Source organism: Marmota marmota, unplaced genomic scaffold (genome assembly GCF_001458135.2).
Source record: "Marmota marmota marmota unplaced genomic scaffold, marMar, whole genome shotgun sequence".
NCBI classification, from domain to species: domain Eukaryota; kingdom Metazoa; phylum Chordata; class Mammalia; order Rodentia; family Sciuridae; genus Marmota; species Marmota marmota.
In genome coordinates this window covers 4,345,074-4,364,259 of record NW_026000021.1, presented here as the reverse complement: position 1 = coordinate 4,364,259, position 19,186 = coordinate 4,345,074, and the positions used below count along the sequence as shown (strand labels likewise).

The window sequence follows — 19,186 nt, the reverse complement described above, 5'->3', positions numbered from 1 at the left end:
TGAATTGAGTGATATTGTCGTTTTAAATTTTGTCTTTAACTCTTTGTAATTAGCCACTTCCAAAATGACTCCCATGTAGTATAAACAATTTAAATGGGTTTTTTTTTAATCTAAAATGGACTCTGGATTTTACATGAATCAGAATTGCAGTGGACAAACATACCACCATGTAATGAAGTTTCTATGGATGGCTAGTCTGTCGCTTGCTTACTCCATAAGTGGGACACTTAGTGAAATTGGTCTACTTGTCACATTTTTGTATTGTGCAGCAATGTCAAATTGCTATGAAGGTTTGTACAGCCTTCCTCTTGATTAAACTTATCCTGTCCTGGATCAGTACTTTACCAACTGGCTTTCAGTGTCGCTCATCAGAGCTCTTGCTCTAAGAGACAGTAGGCAATGAGGAACTAGACTCAGGACACATTCACCTTGAGTTGCTAGTGCTCCATGAGTAGTTGAATTTCTAAGGAGAAAACCTATTATATTTTGTTCATGTGTTCAGATGGGCCCACTTGATCTACAATCAAATGGTTCATTTGGGGGCCTTTTTCTCATGGTGCACATACTCTTTGCTCTGTACAGTTTGAGTTGTAAATGTGATATGAGTTGCTGCACACACATTTTATTTTTAATGGGAATCCGGAATGGGTGATAATGTATGAGGCTCTGGGTTTTATCTTGATATCATCAGATTCATGTTGGAGCCAATTAGAGAAATTTGCCACATGATATTCCAACAGAGATATTTAAACCTGTTACCTTTTAAATGATGTGTGACACTGTAATACACTGAAATAGAAAAGACATTAAATCAAGCTAGTCCAGGGTCTTCCAGCTACTTATTGAAGCTTTTTAAGGCTTGGTTTCTTCATTCAAAGTGTGGATAATAGCACTCTGGCTGGAAGCATAATGAAAAGAAAATGAGCAAAAACCTGTAAGAAACAAAGATGAAAAGGAAAAAAAAAGGAAAAGGAAAGAAAATATATAAATAAAAGGCCTTGTAGATCTTTAAATGTAAGAGACCCATATAGCTGCTTTTGGACATGTTTAGACATCTGATGTTTCTTTATAAATGCCCCTGGCAGCCTCATTCTCATAAATAATATCCAGGATATTAAAGAGGAAGTGAAAATCCACTGTCTTAGTGAGATTTCCATCTCTGTGATAAAAATATTTGAGAAAAAGAACTCAAAGGAAGAAGGATATATTTTGGCTAATGATGTCAGAGGTTTCAATCCATGGTTGGCTGACCCCATTGCTTGGTGCTTGAGGTGAGGCAAAACATCATGGCAGAAGGTCATGGTGGTAGGAATCTGCTTGGTTTCTAGCAAGCAGAAAGCAGATACATATATGTGTGTGTATGTGTACATGAACACACTATTTTATATAGAATATTATATAACATATAACATTTATTTATTTGTTTGTTTGTTTGTTTTGGAGACAATACCCTTCCAAGGCATGCCTCCAGTGAATGACTTCCACCTAGGCTCTGCTGTTAGTAGTTTCCACTACTTTCCAACAGTTCAATTAGAAATCCATCTATGGACCCTCCATTGATGAGATCAGAGCTCTTTTGATCCGATCATATCCCCCAAATCCCTATCACTGTGCATTGTTGCCCTGGAGACTGTCTTCAACACATTGACTGTTGGGAGACAATCCAGATCCAAACTGTAACAGTCACTGCTGTGAGTTTGACAAAAACCCATACATATTATTGTAGATAATATCAGCGACAACAACAACAAAAAAGAACTCATAATTGGGGGAATCAAACAGTTTAATCTATCCCCTTATTTGTTTGGCATTACTTTACAATGCTAGAATTTTGTACATCTACTTAATTCGACTGAATTGTAGAAGTTGTTGAACATTGTTCTCCTCTTTTCAACATATACTTAGTTCTGGGTCAGATTATCTCATTTTTAATCACATTTGTACATTCTTTTTATAAATTTTTATTTTTATAATTATCAACCAAGTTGACATTTAAGTAAACTAGATTTAAACTTCTGAGTTTCTTGATGATAACATTCTAATTGCAATCTTATTTATAAAGACAGAATATTTGATATTAAATATTTAAACTTACATAAGTGGTTAAATAATTTTACATCTATTTAAAGGAATACTCGATACTAAGCATAAATGTTTCAAATAAAAACTAATGTCACTTGGTCAGAATGAAATGTCATCTTAAAATTGTATAATACAAAATTATATGTATTCAAAATTTCATCACATACTTGTACATACCTGTATGTGCCAAGTAAATACCAGAAATAAATATGCCAACATATTAAATAATTTTCTGAATGACTTTAAGTTGTCGTTTTTATTTTTTTATTTTTTGTCCACATTTTCTAAATTTTCTTCAAGTATGCTATCACCTTCCACCAGAGAAGCAGTGCAGAGAGATATGGAGGTTGGTTCTGATCCTGGGAAGATGAGAATGTTCTCAGCCCATCATTGAGCTGGCAGGCTTGAGAGTTGTGGACCTTAATAACAGCACTTTCATTCCCTGGTCTCCCAATTGGTTGACTTAGTATTCCTTGTAGTTCATTACCATCATCTTTCTTCAAGTAATATAAATACATAAGAGGGCAATAGAAATTATGACATCCCTGGTTCCTGATTCATAGCTCAGAGAATTGAAAATTAGTTTAGAAATATAATGAATTATTCTCAAGGCTGACCTTTCTTCTTAAAGTAATATACACTGAAGTATCTCACCAACCAGAGAAGATAATTTCCTGATGAAAACTAAAGAAGCACTTATAAAAGCATACACTTAAACATATTCACATCTCTCCAAAGAACCAAAATATGTTTTTTATATATTAATTTTAAAATTGTGCTTTTACTGAAATTTAAATTAAATTTCATTGATATCAAATTGTTTGAACTGAAGAATAAAATACAAATTTATATTACAAGAAATTAATTCTATGGAAATCTTCTATACTAACTGGAGATAATCAAACTATTTTTTGAAGTTCAAATCTAAATATTTTTCTTGAAGGTAATATTTTTAAGATTCCAGTTGGTCTTAAAATAACAATATTTATATTAAATACTAAGAGAGTAAGGAAAGATCTTACCCAAAAATCTAGTGTTAATATTTCAGAAAAAAATCAATAAAAAATATCTGTTTGGGGGGCTGGGGATGTGGCTCAAGCGGTAGTGCGCTCGCCTGGCATGCGTGCGGCCCAGGTTCAATCCTCAGCACCACATACAAACAAAGATGTTGTGTCCGCCGAAAACAAACAAACAAACAAAAAATTAAAAAATTCTCTCTCTCTCTCTCTCTCTCTCTCTCTCTCTCTCTCTCTTAAAAATAATCTGTTTTGGGCTAGGGATCTAGCTCAGTTGGTAGAGTGTTTGTCTTGCATGTACAAAGCTCTGGGTTCAATCCCTAGCACCACAAAAATAAAATAAAATAAAATAATCTGTCTATGGTTTTGAAATGTAACGATTAAAGCTTTTAAAGCTAAAAATAAGATATAAATGTCATGTTACCACATGCTTGTTAAAATAGAAAACTTTTATTGATATTTAAAAGAAATAAAAACAGTTGAGTAAATGGGATGTAACCCCTATGGCCATTCTCAGGGATCACAGACAAGTATTTATTGGGTTCCACCTCTATGCCCTGCACAGAATTTTGTATATTCCAGGTAGAATTTGTTAATATTAGGAAGATTTGAATAAAAAAAAGATATTCATAGTTCTATGTTATTATGCTCAATGGTGTTGGGTCTTAGCTCTGTTAGCCTAGTGAGTTTGTCAACATAAATATAGATTAATGCATACATTGACACATCTATCTTTCCATCTATTCATTCAACATGTACTTATTAAGCATAGCAAAACACATTCTGTATAAAAATATATAAGATTGAATAAACACAGTTATTTTGATCAAGGAGATTTGTAATATAAAGATTCCCTATCTTGTACCCTATTGTTTCTGATGTCTTGGACTTAATTAAGTGAAATTAGTAACCTGTGAACCGTGAACAAGGCAGGAAGTAGACATAACTGGAGATGTACAAGAAATATTCAATCCAAACTATGATGGTGTTTGATTCTTTTTCTTCCTCAGAATCCAAAACACACCTGCATATCCCACATCTCTTGCTCCACTGTGACGCAGGACACCATAGCACTTTTTAATTTTTGAGGTTCCCTTTATTCTTTCTTCCTCTCCTTTCCTTTACTACAGTCTTCAGTTACATAGATTAATACACATGAGTAATATATGCGTGTACACTGACACATTCAAAGCATGTAATTATGGCACCTAGAAGCTGTTGAAACTAGATGGAAATAAGAGGCCTTAAACAATTAGGCAATAATTAATTGATAAATTTTTATAAACAGATCCTGGAATGAGAGATACCAATTTGAGTTAAGAACAGTTCAATAGTCTTTATGGAAAAGATAAATTTTAGTCTTGGTGAGGAGAGAAAATGACACCAGAGGATGAAGGAAACACTGAGGGGAAAAGAATAAGGCTGTGTATGACAGTCACAGGAATTGTCACAGTGTGTAAGGTTGGAGGAAAGAAAATTCTGTGTGTGTGTGTGTGTGTGTGTGTGTGTGTGTGTGTATAAAGTAATGGTGAATATAGTTGATGGTTCAGATTGGCATAAAATTATCTTACGTTGCATGCCTTTTATAGGTTTACCCTTTCATTTGACTATAATTTGAACTTTAAAGAATTTGAAGTTGCCCAATTGCCTATTAACTATTTTATTATAAAATGAAAGTGGGAGGTACCAGTAACAGGAATCTTACTAATAATTTCAAAGTGTATCAAATTCACACCTATGTTTCTACTTTCCTAGGACATTTCTATTTGTTTTATTTATTTCATTTTTTTTCTTTTTTAGGAAACATTGTTTGGGAGGGTCAACATTACTTTTGCTTTATAAATGAGAAAGCTGAGAACCCAGAGAGGTATTCTCCACTTCTTCCAGATTCAAACTCAATAATGAGCTCTGGAGAGAAGCAAGGTCTTCCTTGTTTGATCTTAAGTAGGACACACGGGAGTAGAGAAAAATGTCTAAAGTGAATTTATTATATTATCATGAAGCTAACATTGAATATTCCTTATAGCTCAATTTTAAAAATACCTATAAAGTTAAGGAAAAAAATATTAAAGGAAAGAGAGATAAGGAAAGATATTCCTTATAATCATATTCAATGCTTCAATTCAACTGAAATGTTTAGATGAGTTTGAGAAAACCTAATAATTTTTGTATTGACTGATTTGTTTTCAAAAAGAAAGGAGTCTTTGTAGCCTTACAAAAACTTATATTCAGTGGCTAAGGATGTAGCTCAGTTGTCAAATACTTGCCTAGCATGTGCAAGACCCTGAATTCTATCCCCAACATCACAAAACCAAACCAAAACTATCACAGGGCAGATTTCATATTAATATTTTAATTCAGCTCACTTTGTTTGAGTCACGTTTTTATGCCTGTCTGTGCATTTCTTTCTGTAGGTCTAACTTCATCATGTTGATCACATAATCAATTTGAATGGCCATTAAAACTTTTCAATAAAATAAAGGCAAATATTTCAGCCTATTAGTTAATATTGGATAAATAAGTGCGAAGCAGAAGGTACCTTCCAAAAAAGTCATTAGCAGGAAAAATTATTAGAAAGAATGTTATTTATCATTAATAAAAGGCCGACTTATCTCAAGACAGGCATTTGTCAACAGAAACATTCACAATGGTTTGGTTCACAGTGGCACACACAATATTGAAGCTAGCAGAGCTGATCTACTTCTTTTCTGTATAATTTACCAATTCTTTTTATTCTTGCTGAAAATAAAACACTATTATTTATAAAGTACTCTAGAAATGTAATGATAATGAAATTGCAATATATACCTTCATCAATTTGTTATTGATGCTATAATAGTAAAATCTTTGAGGTCATATAGTAGTAGTGATGCTCCATGATTATATTTTTAACTTGTAATAGCTGGTGTCTGTAGTTCTCTAACTTAGGTAGATATATGATATTTTATAAATGAAGAACTAATATTTAAAGCAAATAGATGACTTGTTCGAATTTAAGTTCATATCTTTCGTGAACTTCAAGTCATAAGGAGCATGGGTGACTATGATCAAATGATCAAATGCAGGTTTAAGGAAAAAGATATTAAAGGAAAGATAAGTAACATGAAGAATGATTTTGAGATATTGCATTAAGCACATGTTATATAATTTAGGAAAATGAAAAATTTCTCTAATCATTTTATTCAAGAACTATGAATTAAAATGCATAGAGAACAAAGAATTTAAAAACTCAGTGTAGTTTAGAAAATAGAGTATTATGCTGGATTTAGGAGACCAGGCTCAATAGTTGAATGTTGACTTTAGAAAAACCTCATTACCTCACTGGTGACTTCAGTCTTTCATCTGTGTGATTACAGGGTTTGTCTGAATGACATGCAAAGTCTTTTTAAATTTTGTTATTTTGCAATTATTCAAATCTGGCTATTGCAGCCCATAAGGCCCTAGAGAACATAGCAGTATGTGTGGAGCTGGCTAATTTCCAAACTTCACACCACCTGATTCAAGTGGAACTTTCCTAGCAAGTATTGTTAGTACTTTAGACTTCTTTAATATCACTTGCAGAACTCGATCCCACTCTTTTTCAATTCCTATGTGACCTGCTAAATAACAAGAATGAATATATAATTTAAGTTATAATATTGAACAAAATGCCTACATTGTTTCCTATCATTACTCATAGCGTAATGCACTTAGCGCCTTAAACATATATTTCTGAGTTAAAATATTTGTCAAACTTTATTTTGAAAAAGAAGAGTTTTAGGAAGTATAGAAAGTGAGAATGTGATATTCTGGTAATGGTATTTTTTCACATTTTTTTGGACAAAATTATATCTATTTAGGATTTGTGATGGTTTAGAATGAAATAAAAATATCATTTAGACATTACTGTTAACATGGAGGTAAAAATATAAGCACCATATATTGAGAAGTGCTAGGCCCTGGGATCAATCTCCAGCAGCACACAACAACAACAACAACAACAAAGGAAATGTCTAAAAATTCTATTACTCGGAGATACTAACCATACTTCAAGTGTTCAAAAGCCACATGTGGCTAGTTATTACCTTACTGGACCTGCTAAATGACATGACCACTATAGCAGAACATTCCTATCATTACAGAAATTTCTATTGGCGCTGTTTTGTGACATGTCATTTTTTGCTTTTTTGCTGTTGTTGCTGTCGTTACAGCAGATTGAAACCAAGGGTGCATTACCACTGAGGCACACCCACTGTTCTATCTATCTATCTATCTATCTATCTATTTAGAGACAGTATCTTGCTAAGTTTCCTAGGGCCTCACTAAGTTGTTGAGGCTGGTCTCAAACTTATGATCTTTCTATCTCAGCCTACTGAGTCCTTGGGATTATAGGCATGTGCTACCACACCCACCTGACATTGTATCTTTTGATAAAACTTTTTATTATGGCTTTTCCATTATAAAGTGAAAAGAATAATATAATGAGCTCCCACGAATTTATCATCATTTAGGAATGATTACCAACATTTTATGAATCTTTGTTTTATCCAGCGATATGCATACAATGTCAAAAGCGAGGTTTGGACAAACTAAAGGAATTAATCAAACAGGAATAAGAGATAGGGTCAAAAAGAGAGGTATGTGCTCATCATCATCAATATCTAAAACTGTTATTTTTGAATGACACAGTTTAATAGGTGTATTCAGATTGGAAAACCAGGTTATGGTCTAAAATATCTGAAATGTGGTTGAAGTAAGAGCTAGAACAATAAATAAGTTGCCGCAGTCTGGCTGCGGCAAACTAACCAGGGGGGTGAGGAGCAACTTGTATAGATTGATACAGCAGGAGTGGGAGCCATTTATTGTAGGACAGTAGGGGTATATATACATAACTGAATACACAGCTTGTTCTTAATTAACATAAACTAGGTACAGCAGTCAACCAATAAGGAATCAGCATCTTAATGATTACACACAGCTTAACTTAATTGACATAATCTAGACACAGCAGTCAGTCATTAAGAAATCTCTCATCTTAATGGCTTGCTGGCATTACTTCTCAAACCACTCCCTCTGGCAAAGTGCCAGGCGCCATCTTGACTTGTTTACGGACCCTAACAGTAAGTGAAATTGTAATTAGACCCAGGAAAAATATGAAAAGTCTTCCTATGAGTAAAGAATTTGATTTCTCATGTAGATTTCATTGAAATGGAAGTCAGTGGTTACAGATCTAATCATCATGTTAGGCTACCTATCAAGTGAAGTTTTCCAGATTTTGGTTAGACTTCCGTAGAAAACAGTGACTTTTTTATCCCTCTTCTTATTATACAGAGGTTGGGTAATCTTAGGATAACATTACACTAATGGGATTTGGGTAGTTTATATGAAATTTTAAAAGATGACCTCTATGTCCAACTTGAGTTCTATGATTTTATCATTTTCATCTCCACATCCACCTAAAAGTTTGGTTTGAACTTCTGTTTTAGTCATCCTTTGGTTTAAGAAAATAATTAATACATTGGTTTCAGATACTTCCTAAGGGCAGGTGTCAGCTTTTTCAGAAATTTTTCTTTTCATTTCCACACAAGAAACCTCTGGCATGAGACATAAAATTTCTCTTTGGTTTGACTGGCTGTGTGGAGTTGCCGAAAAACAATTTCACAGCTGATCTCACTTTGTGCTTTTAGTTGGTAACACCTTGGGAAACTCCGTTGTGCTGTCAATGCTCAGGCCACTTTTAATGAGCTTGAACATTCATTACTAGGGTCGTGCACCCCTGCCATTAACCTGTCATCAGTGCCATGTTCTTGCAAACAGCATCTGAAGGCAGGTAGTTTGCACCTATCTGCTCTCTGATGATATCCGACTTGTAAGTGAAAAAAAAATACACTTATTAATTAGCTGCATGTTCCCCCCGCCCCTTTTCCTTGGAGTTTGAATACTCACTCGGTCCACTATGATCAGGACTTCTGATCGTTTAATTTTTCTTCTGTCATCCCATGCCTTTGATGAAATATTTTGGTTTCATTACAAAGGTAATGTACTCCTTACCTTTTGAGTCCCCCCAAATCCCGTTATATTCAAAGAATTAAAAAACGTGAAATCATTTAGAGCAGTAGATAACACTTTGTGGTGCTCAGTGATTGCTTAATGACTTAGACTATGCTGAGACTAACTGGCACGGCATGCTTGAACCATTCAACTGTTTGTTGCTTAAGGCCCAACTGATCTCCAAGGTAGAGAGGTAGCTTGTCAGTAGGCAGAAGCCTGTTTTCACAGGCAGAAATCAGAAGCATTAGTTTTACATTTGGACAACATGTTGGACAAGTCACTTGACCTCCCACAGTGGCATTTTCTCACACACAAGAATAAGAGTATAATTTTCCATATGCCTTTCTTATAAACTGAGCATCACAGATTTGTATGTTTTCTAAAAAACTTAAAACACTTAAAAAATTCATCCCTATTTTCATTGAATGAGGGTTAATTTTTTCTTCATTAGACTGTATGGCTTTGGGTAAGTCAGCTGGTATGTCTGGGCATTACTTTTGTCAAAGTAACAGTAATCATCACAGCACCAATAAAACTACTACTGTCACTTTGGGAGTTTAGGGACACACTTCTTGCTATGCTATCGTTTCTATTGTTTATAACTAAAAAAAATATTGCTTAAAAGCCTTGGTTTTTACTCTAATGAAGCAAGTCTAATATCTCACTGACCTATATTTCTACTCTGCAAGACTTGGCACACCACAGGGCAGTGCTCAAATCATGGAAAGAAAATATTGTTGCTTATTCTCCATAAATGGGTTTGTGTCCCAAACCATGTTTTCCTTACAGGATTATTGCCTGGAATATTTTTTCCTTTTCATACCAAAATCCAATTTCTGCTCCCCCCCTCCAAGCATAAGTTATATTCTATAGTAAGGAGGCATTTCCCAGGCATTATTATATTTTCAAATAAGCTCCTTCTCCAGTTTTCCTCCTCAGCTATGATTGAGCCACTCTTTTTGTCTCAGTATTCACAGCATCAAACATGGTTTCTAGCATGTAGTTATCTAGTTTTTTCAGTAAATGAATTAGTACGTTGTAATTTTAAAATGGTAATTTTAATTGGAAAATAGACACAATTGTGAAGGTAATTTCCAAAGTTTCCTAATAGTTTTAGATAAAATATAAACAATAAAGGGTTCTATTTCTTCTTTCAAAAATTAAAATAAGCTCCTTCAATTTGTTTAGCTTAATAAGAAACAACTAAATTATGACCAACATGGTCATAGAATGCAGTGTGATTATAGGCGAGCAAACACCAGCACCAAGTTACCCTATAAATAAAGGTTAATTATAGTCTATCACAAATGCTGAGGCAAGCTCTGATGAGTAGAAATATCTATTTGTGTTTAGATCCCTAGACTATCACCTCTTGTGGAGCTATATCCAGCAAACCAATTCCCTAGAACTAGACAGACTGTTCTAGAATCCAATAGGTTGTTGGAGGTACCCTGACGGCTGGGGGCAGGATATTGCTGAAGTTCCCCATTACCCCACTCCAAACCTTCCAATAAAAAATGTGAACATGGAGCCTTTTTAAGGTGTTTTTTTTTTTTTTTAAGTGGAAATACTCACAAAGGGAAGCTTTGAGTTATGAGGCTAGGTGGCTCCTCAGAACCATCTTGGATGGCAAGAACTGAGAGGGGTACCAACATCATTAAGGCTGGTCAAGTTGACAGGCAGAGATTGTATGATGCATTCTTCACATTGCATATGCCATCCATCTCTTTCTGAGCATCCATGGAATTTGCATGCTCAGAAATGTCTTCAAGCTGTTTCTAAGACTATGTTGTTTTATATTATTTTTTTTCTCCTTGATTTTCCTAACCTCTCAACATAATGGCAACTAATCCTGCAAAGTCAAAACTGGAAAGGGTTTTAGAGCAGTACCTCACTTTGCCATAGTATCTGAAAGTGGACTTGTCCAACAAGGTAAAACTAAAAAGATTTTAGTTTTATTTTGTTCCAAAAATACTCAGACCAGTTCCCGCACCTTTTAGGTGTTCACTAAATTGCAAGTAAGCTAAATGAGACCCATGGTTTCTTTCTGTTGCTATCCACAGTCACCACTGCAGGTCAGATTTAGAGGAAAATGACTAGAATTCTTTCATTTATGGCCACAAAAGCCAGGGCAGAGCTAGGTTTAAAGTCAACAAATTGCTGCTTTTTTTTTTTTTTTTTGGTAAATTATTATAAATGTATGACTGGACTCTCTGATATATGTTTTTTGATTTGATGTTTTTTGAGTGATGCTTTTTGATTCTAGATTTGTTAATTTTCATTTGTTTATCAATCTATTTATTTCTAATCCAAAAAGTTTGATTTTAAAGGAAAAGGAAACTAATAGTGATTGGTAGGCAATAACTGGGACTTTTCTGAGAGGTGACATTTGGCTAACATAATTGCTCTGTTTTCTTCTCCAAAGGCATGTGTATTGCTTGAGATGACCTTTACACTCAGGCTTTTATGTCTATAATTTTGTGCTGTATTTCCTTCAGCTCTTTTAATCAGCCAGCATCTTCTGAGAGAATCCCAAATTTGTGTTACGTTACTTCTTTTCTTTTCTTTTCTATGGCATCAACTCTACTTTCTTCTAACAAAAATGCCTTTCATGCTGCTACCCAAATGTTGGTTGTTTGAAGACCTCAATTTTAGTCTTTTGTCCTAGCTTCATTCTATAATCTTTTTTATGCCATGAAATATTCATTGCACATTGGCATAAATTATTTTTAATTAAGCCATATTTTTTAGTTATTTTGTTATTTGAAAACATATCTAGTCTTCAAAGAATAAGTCAACATCCATTGGTTGCCTCCTCCTGCGATTATTCATGGTAATATTATGTGAGTTTTCTATCATAAACATTGATTTATTTTTCCTGTTTGTCTTTGGAGATTCTTATAGACTCAGTCTGTTTTGCTCTTGTCTTGACTGGGTCTTGTAGTATCCCCAGGTTTAGAAAAGGTGGAGATGCTTACTTCTTGATCTATTGATTTGTGTCAGATCAAATTCTGTTTAGGGCATTACTATTAACTGATATTGTGTATTTTCCTAATTTTTACTTCTTCAATACTCTAAACTTACAGTGTACATGAAAAATCATATTACCTTAACCTGATTCAAACACTATGCCATGTACCACATGTTATTGAATATTGTGTTGTATGTCATTTACATGAGCAACTTTTACATTATTTGTATTCATTAGAATAATTTAAAAAAAACTATCGTATTACATTCCCAAGGGAAAAGGGGGATTTAGGAAAATTATCTTAATTATGCCCAAACCTACAACTCTTTATTTATGGGGCCTACACATTCTACAATATGTGAGCCCTATCACTGCCTTCCCCAATCCATCATGTATACTAAGATTTGTTTGGGGATTTGACATCTAATAGATATTCTAAAAGTGATACTGTGGGGAGGATGGAGTTGGAAAATAAAGCACAGCAGGTCAAGACCTTTAAATAGTACCTAAGCAGCAGACAGATGGCATCTAATTACCTGCTTTATGCAACCATTTGAATTTTAGATTTAAAGATCAGACAAAAGCATCAGGAAATACAGTTTTACATTTTAGATTTTGATTTTTATCTGTTGTATATGTATGTCTTGTGTGTATTAAACCATTTTATTGTTAACACAGCCCAGTGGTCTAAAATATTATGATATTTTAGTTCATTTCTGGGGACCTTGTAATTTATAAAAATTCATCACTGTTTCTTAGAGTTTGACAATTCTAGATTTAAATGTAATGTGATACTCGCTGGATTAGCTCATATTTCTATCTATACAAATTTATAATTAAGTTGATATTTAGGAGAGCATGTGGCAAGTACTGCTAACCAGCACATTTAATATTAACAATCTTAAGACTTATTCTTCTTTTCAGTTTCAGAGCCAAATTTTTGGCTTGACCCAGTTCAAAATTATTCGAAGCAGTAAAATAGTAAAAAAGTGAAAAAAAAAGGCTTATACTTAAACAATGAGCAGGATCAATAAATTACAAAGCATCAAAGCATTAATGAAAGTTAAAGTTGTAATAACAAAACAGCTTTCTCTCTCCAGAAAATGATTACAATTTCTAATTAATAAATATCACTCATACAAATTTGTATATCTTTTTGCAATACATATGCTTGCGTTTATTTTGAAGTTATGATAAAATTCTATGTTATATGTAACTAGCTTTAATGATTTTGAAAACAGAAGTTGATATTTGATAGACATTTAAATGTAATAAAAGCCCACACATATTATTCAAGGTTTTGGATTAGAAATTTAAGACCTATTTGAAAACAATTTAGAAATTTAAAAAAGGAAAAAAAAAGCAGAAAAAAACCACAAAACCCTGTCCTAATTCTGCCTGCCTCCATCTGGTGTGTAACTTCAGGAAAATTACTTAGTTTAAAGAGATTGCATAGCTGGAAGCCATCAATAAGTTCTACACATTTTTTTTAGCTCTTACAGTCAGTTAAAATTTATGATAATTATTGATGACCTCCTTACAACAATGGCTTTTCATCGCTTCTTGTCATGAGAGTTGGTTTGAATAAAATCATACTGAGAGAGGAAAGGGTGCTGGGGTAGGGGGGAGAATAAACTTCAGGAGAACTCAACAGTTACTAATAGGGCATTATGTAAAAATGTGGATGTGTAACCGATGTGATTCTGCAATCTGTATTTGGGGTAAAATTGGGAGTTCATAACCAACTTGAATCTAATGCATGAAATATGATATGTCAAGAGCTTTGTAATGTTTTGAACAACCAATAAAAAATAAATAAATAAATAAATAAATAAATAAATAAATAAATAAATAAACTTCAGGAGAATATAAGGCTCTAAGCAGGAGACTGGCTTTCTGGAATGCACCGTGTTTCCTTCCTCCCTAGCCATTGCTGGAGGCTTTGGCAAAACTCCAGGGTTTCCAGGAGCTACAAGAGGGAAACTGTCACCCAGAGCTGTTGAGAGATCAGACAATATGATAAGTGAGCACTTATCAAATCCAAAGCCTACCATATAAGGTTCAGAGTAATTTTACTTTTTAAAATTTATTTTGTTATAAATTTTAGTATCCATCTTTCTTTTTCAACTCATCGCATATTCTAAACATTTGCAGCAATCTATCATATTATACTCATCCTTAATTATCTCATGTTGCTTTTTTGAAGTATTCAAATTAAATCACTAATTTGATCAAGAAAATTCAGAAGTAGTAATCTGTAGAAATGTAATTGTATTGCAAAAAGATATACAATTTGTTCATGGATAATGGTGTCCTAATTCTGGTCTTTATCAAGGTCAACCAGGTATGTGGATAAATTTAACACAATATGACATTTTCACTAAAATGGTGCACATTGGTTGTATATTTGTACAGGTGTGTGATGATTGACTCCATTTTATAATCTGAAATACTTTAAAAATTTTGTTTACCTAAAGTTTGTCATCATGGAAAGTTAGATGATACTGAAAAAACACCTTTTTGTGTTACTATCATAAAATGTGTCCAAACTGTTTTCCCTAATATCAGTTACTTTATAAGTAAAGAACAGGTTCTGAATATTTTAACAGAGGTGTTTGAGTTTTGGCTTTCATCAAAATGATCTCCTGATACCTGATTGCATACCTGATTATGAATCTATCCTACAATACTGGAAATTTACTCTTCATTAAATCTAACAGAAAATTATAAGGTGGGAGCCCAAACAGTATGATATATCTATAGCCTTGTTAGTTGAAAATGCAATCAAATAAATTAATAGCTTATATAGGTCGGAAGAAAATTTTCTCAAAAGTATTTAAAAAATCAAGACTATTTTATAAACAGGTTTATATATTCACAATAAACCTGGAAGTTGAAACATGGATTGTTGTGAACAAAAAATAATTTGCTCCAAGTGTAGTTAAATAGTTTATCTGTGGTACCTTAAAATAATTTATATGGATAATTGTTTTGTTTTTGATTAGTTAAATATACATTTATTGCATTCCTTCATATGAAATACCCATATGAGATAGTGGGATTTTAATATTTAAAGGAAGATGAATAAAAGATTATAGTTTAACTCAAGGGCAAGACAGAGATATAAGATAATAATTCCAATAAAATGTTTGGATATTATCTAATGTTAGAAGTCTGTTCAAGATAAAATTATACAAAAGCAAAATTGAGTTTCTGTGGTAAAACAAAAGAAAGCAGAGCCTCAGCATGATTTATCAGAATGAATACAAGTTGATAGATGTATAGGGGAATATTCAGAAAGCACCAGGCTGAGGGTATAGTAGTGTCTTTGCATGTAAAGATGTGGTTCAAGTATTTTATTTTTAGGGAAGTTCAGACTTTCAATTGAAATTTAAGTAATCGATTGACTGAAACTAACTGACAATAGGAAGATCAACAAATAAAAAAGCTTCATTTTTTTTTAATTTGCACATGTACATGGAAGGCATACAAACTCAAAGAATGGCCAGATGATTTAGGCTTACATATTATCTTCCAGGTAGAGGGAAAGGAAGGATGCTGTTGTCAATTTTAAAGGGATCATAAATGATTTTTGAAGGAGATAATGAACTTGGAACATAGACAATGGCCTAGAATGAAGTTCCCATGGGCTGTAGGCATGATGTTTGATTTTAATCTCTTTGTGATATGAGTTTAATTTTCCTTGCTTAAGTGAATTTCAGTAAGAAGACTGAAAATGATGGCATTCTTTGGTGCATCCAATTTTTAGGTAGAAAAGGACACTTCAGGAAAACCCCTTCCTGTGATTCAGGACAGAATGAGGATCCACAGAAAATAAGTGTGGGGAAGGCCATTGAAACCTGGCTGCTGCTGCTTTAGCTGAGAATTTCAGAGGGTGTCATTTTCTGAGCCCCAACATACTTGGTATCTTACCATTTTTTATTATTCAGTTTATAGCTTAGTATACTTTACAAGCAAAAAAAAATATATCTGTACATGCTTATTCTGTAAGTCCATCTGTAATACATACAGAAATACCTACAGAAAATAATGTTATAGATCAAAATTTTCAGATTTGACTATGCAATGCTTAGGCTCCAAAGTCTGTAGAGTTCTGGAAGGAACAACCTCATAAAAAGCTTTCCTGAAACTCTACCTCATCCAGGACAGTCTCACTTACACTTGTTTTCATATTAAGTTTTCTCATTTGGGAGGAAAAAAGAAAAACAACAACAAAAAAAAATTCAATTGCAAAAAGCAAATAGATTTAAGTAAAATCTCCTGTCAGACTTAGTCTTGTGATTGTTTTTCTTGTTTAATCTATTCCTGATGACAGGAAAATTGAAAGCTTGTTTATAGACTTGGGAACACTTATCCTTTGAAATCTATATCTATTTACTTGAAGGTCAGTCATTTTCGCCCCCTGATTATTTTAGAAAACGTCAGGGAAACAAACACAGTAATTGATCATATTAGGATGGAGTGAATCCACGAAGAATTGAAAGCTTACTCTTGAAAGCTGTAGTGTATATCTGAGGATTTGTAGAGAAAAAAAAATAATTACAGGCCTAGAGAAACAGAATAAACATCAGCGGAAACTGCACAGTGTCTGGGGCTGGTATGTTGGTCCTGTTCTACCCCTGATACACACAAGGAGTAGTGAAAAGTTGAGATCGTATTCCCAGATCACATGCTTTGTCAAATAGGAAGATAGATTTAAACAAGAAGATAAATTTAAACAAGCAATGTTTGTCCTGGAATCTTTCACCCATCTATGTCACCTACTATAAACACATATAGTCGAAAATATAAAACAAATGTTAACAGCTGTTAGTATCACCTGATGGGCTTCCTTAGGTTGCTGGGCTTACCCCAGAGTTTCTGAATTAAGTAAGTCTGAGGTGGCCTTAAAAATTGGCATCCCTAATGAGTGTACTATTGCGTGTTCTAGGACTAATTTAGAGAACGACAAGAAAAGCAATCCACAGGAGCTTGCTTATTGAAATATATTGTCTTCTTCCAGTGAGGAAATAAAATACCCATTTTTCTGCCTGAAGAGTTATAATTCATTACTAAATGAATTAATTTGTTTTGGAAATTGAAATTTTAAAATTTGCTCAAAGGAGATAGCGATACCCACTACTTTTATTTGGTCTCAATTTTCATGTTCATGTGACTTTTTCTGTTGTTGTTTTTCATAAAATTTGATGAATTATGATGTTTAACATAAACTACCTCCATTGATTTTGTAGTAGTCCCATCATGTGCATTTAAAATTGTGCATTTAGGTCTTCAAAATAACCTCTTAAGATAAACTTTTTATGCCTCTCAAATGCTCTCTACTATGAATCTACTACTGCTAGATGGAAGAAGTGATACTTAATATAAACATATGAAAACATTTGCAAATTCAATTATAAAAAGAACTAGAACTTGTTCAAAGTATAGATGAACCTGTCAGCTTTTTTTTTTTACCTTATCTTATGTCCTATTCCTCCCTCTTTAGATTTCTAGTGTTTTACCATTTTCAGTATAATTTTGTTTGAGGTATTTTTTTTTTTTGCTACAAAAAGCATACTCAGAATTATTTTTCTTTTAAGACAAACCCAAACTTTTTAAGGTTATTATCATAACACTGAAAAAGTATGAAAGGGAAACAGTGCTGATATTCAAATATTTTAAGATATCATCTGCAAATGAGGACATTTTTTGATCTAGCTTACTGTCAATGGAGGGAGGACTTAAGAATGTGTTTTTTATGCTAGCAAGAAAGAACATCTAAAAAAAGTAAAACAGTTAAGTAATATGCTGTTACTTTCATAAGTATATTCAAATTACAGGGGTAGGGATAGATCATTTTAAGAAATATTTAATAAGAGGTTCCTAAATAAAGTAGGTGTTGCTGTCCTGATTCTTTGCAGCTCTATCAGTTATCTTATACATTCAGTTTTTTCACTAATGTTTACTTTCTGTGTAATTTAACAAGTTTTTAAAGTCTTATTAAACATTCATGTGTTTATGACTATAAAATTCCTTGAGGTTTTGCATTTTAAATATTTTTTTTCATTAATAAGTGTGATTTTATTGATTACATTGTTAAAACCATAGAGCTACAAGTAGTAGAGCTATTATTTTCAAGATGAATTATAGAAGGAAAAGAACTGAAAGAAAAAGAAAGACCTTAGAAGGAAGAAAAAGAGTACATGAAACATCTTTTAGGTTTAAAAATATGAACATTGATTTCTGATGATAGTTTCTTTAAAAATTATAATTTTGTTTGATTATTTCTTTTGCTTCTGGCTATGACTTAAGACAGTGAATGAAAAGGTAATCATCATCCTTCAGAGGTCTGAACATTTCTGCAGACTTTATAGACCTATTTGATTTCAATAAGTATTAAAAGGTTCTGTAATTTTGCAGGGTCCCACATTTACTAAAGAGCCAAGATTGATTCTATTCTGATCTCAGTAAAATGAAACTCTTAGCAAGTATGAAACACTCATAATGGGCCACATCCTTTCAGTGGGATTATCACACAGTAAAGGGCCGTGACATGTGGTAACTGGCTATTGACTTGTCCACTGGAACAGAGAAAAAGGTTGCTGATGAACTTGTATCAGAGACCAGGTTACCTGACCAGCCCCAAGGTTTATTGTCATGCATGTAAAATAAACATAACTGATCATTGGAGTCAGTGTGATTTAAGTACTGTCACAGAGGTGAGTGGTAGGCATGAGAATCCAGCATAGCCATCACTGTCAGGCTTGTGTTGGAATCCTAGCCTTGATCTTTATATTGATATTATGTCAATTATTTAACTTATGTTAGACACCAGAAATTAAAACACAACATCAGCCTCTCTTCAAGGTACTTATATCCAACAGAGTTGTTGATGCTATCCAGTTATTGATATTAAAATACACAACCCATACTATGGACAATTAAAATACAGAGTTGTGGTGTTGGGATTGAGGTGGCACATCCTGTCCTAGAAGTCACAGGAGGGCTGCCTGGTGGAAGAAACCAGGGAAAGTGTCCTGGAGGAGGGTACATTTTATCTGAAGCCAGCAGAAAAATTAGAGGTAAT

At 33.3% G+C, this 19,186-nt stretch overlaps 1 protein-coding gene across 2 annotated transcripts in view; it reads left to right on the top strand.

Moving 5' to 3' along the window:
- Dpp10 (dipeptidyl peptidase like 10) overlaps positions 1-19,186 on the top strand; it is a 1,278,687-nt gene that overhangs the window by 832,892 nt on the left and 426,609 nt on the right. The window lies entirely within an intron of this gene.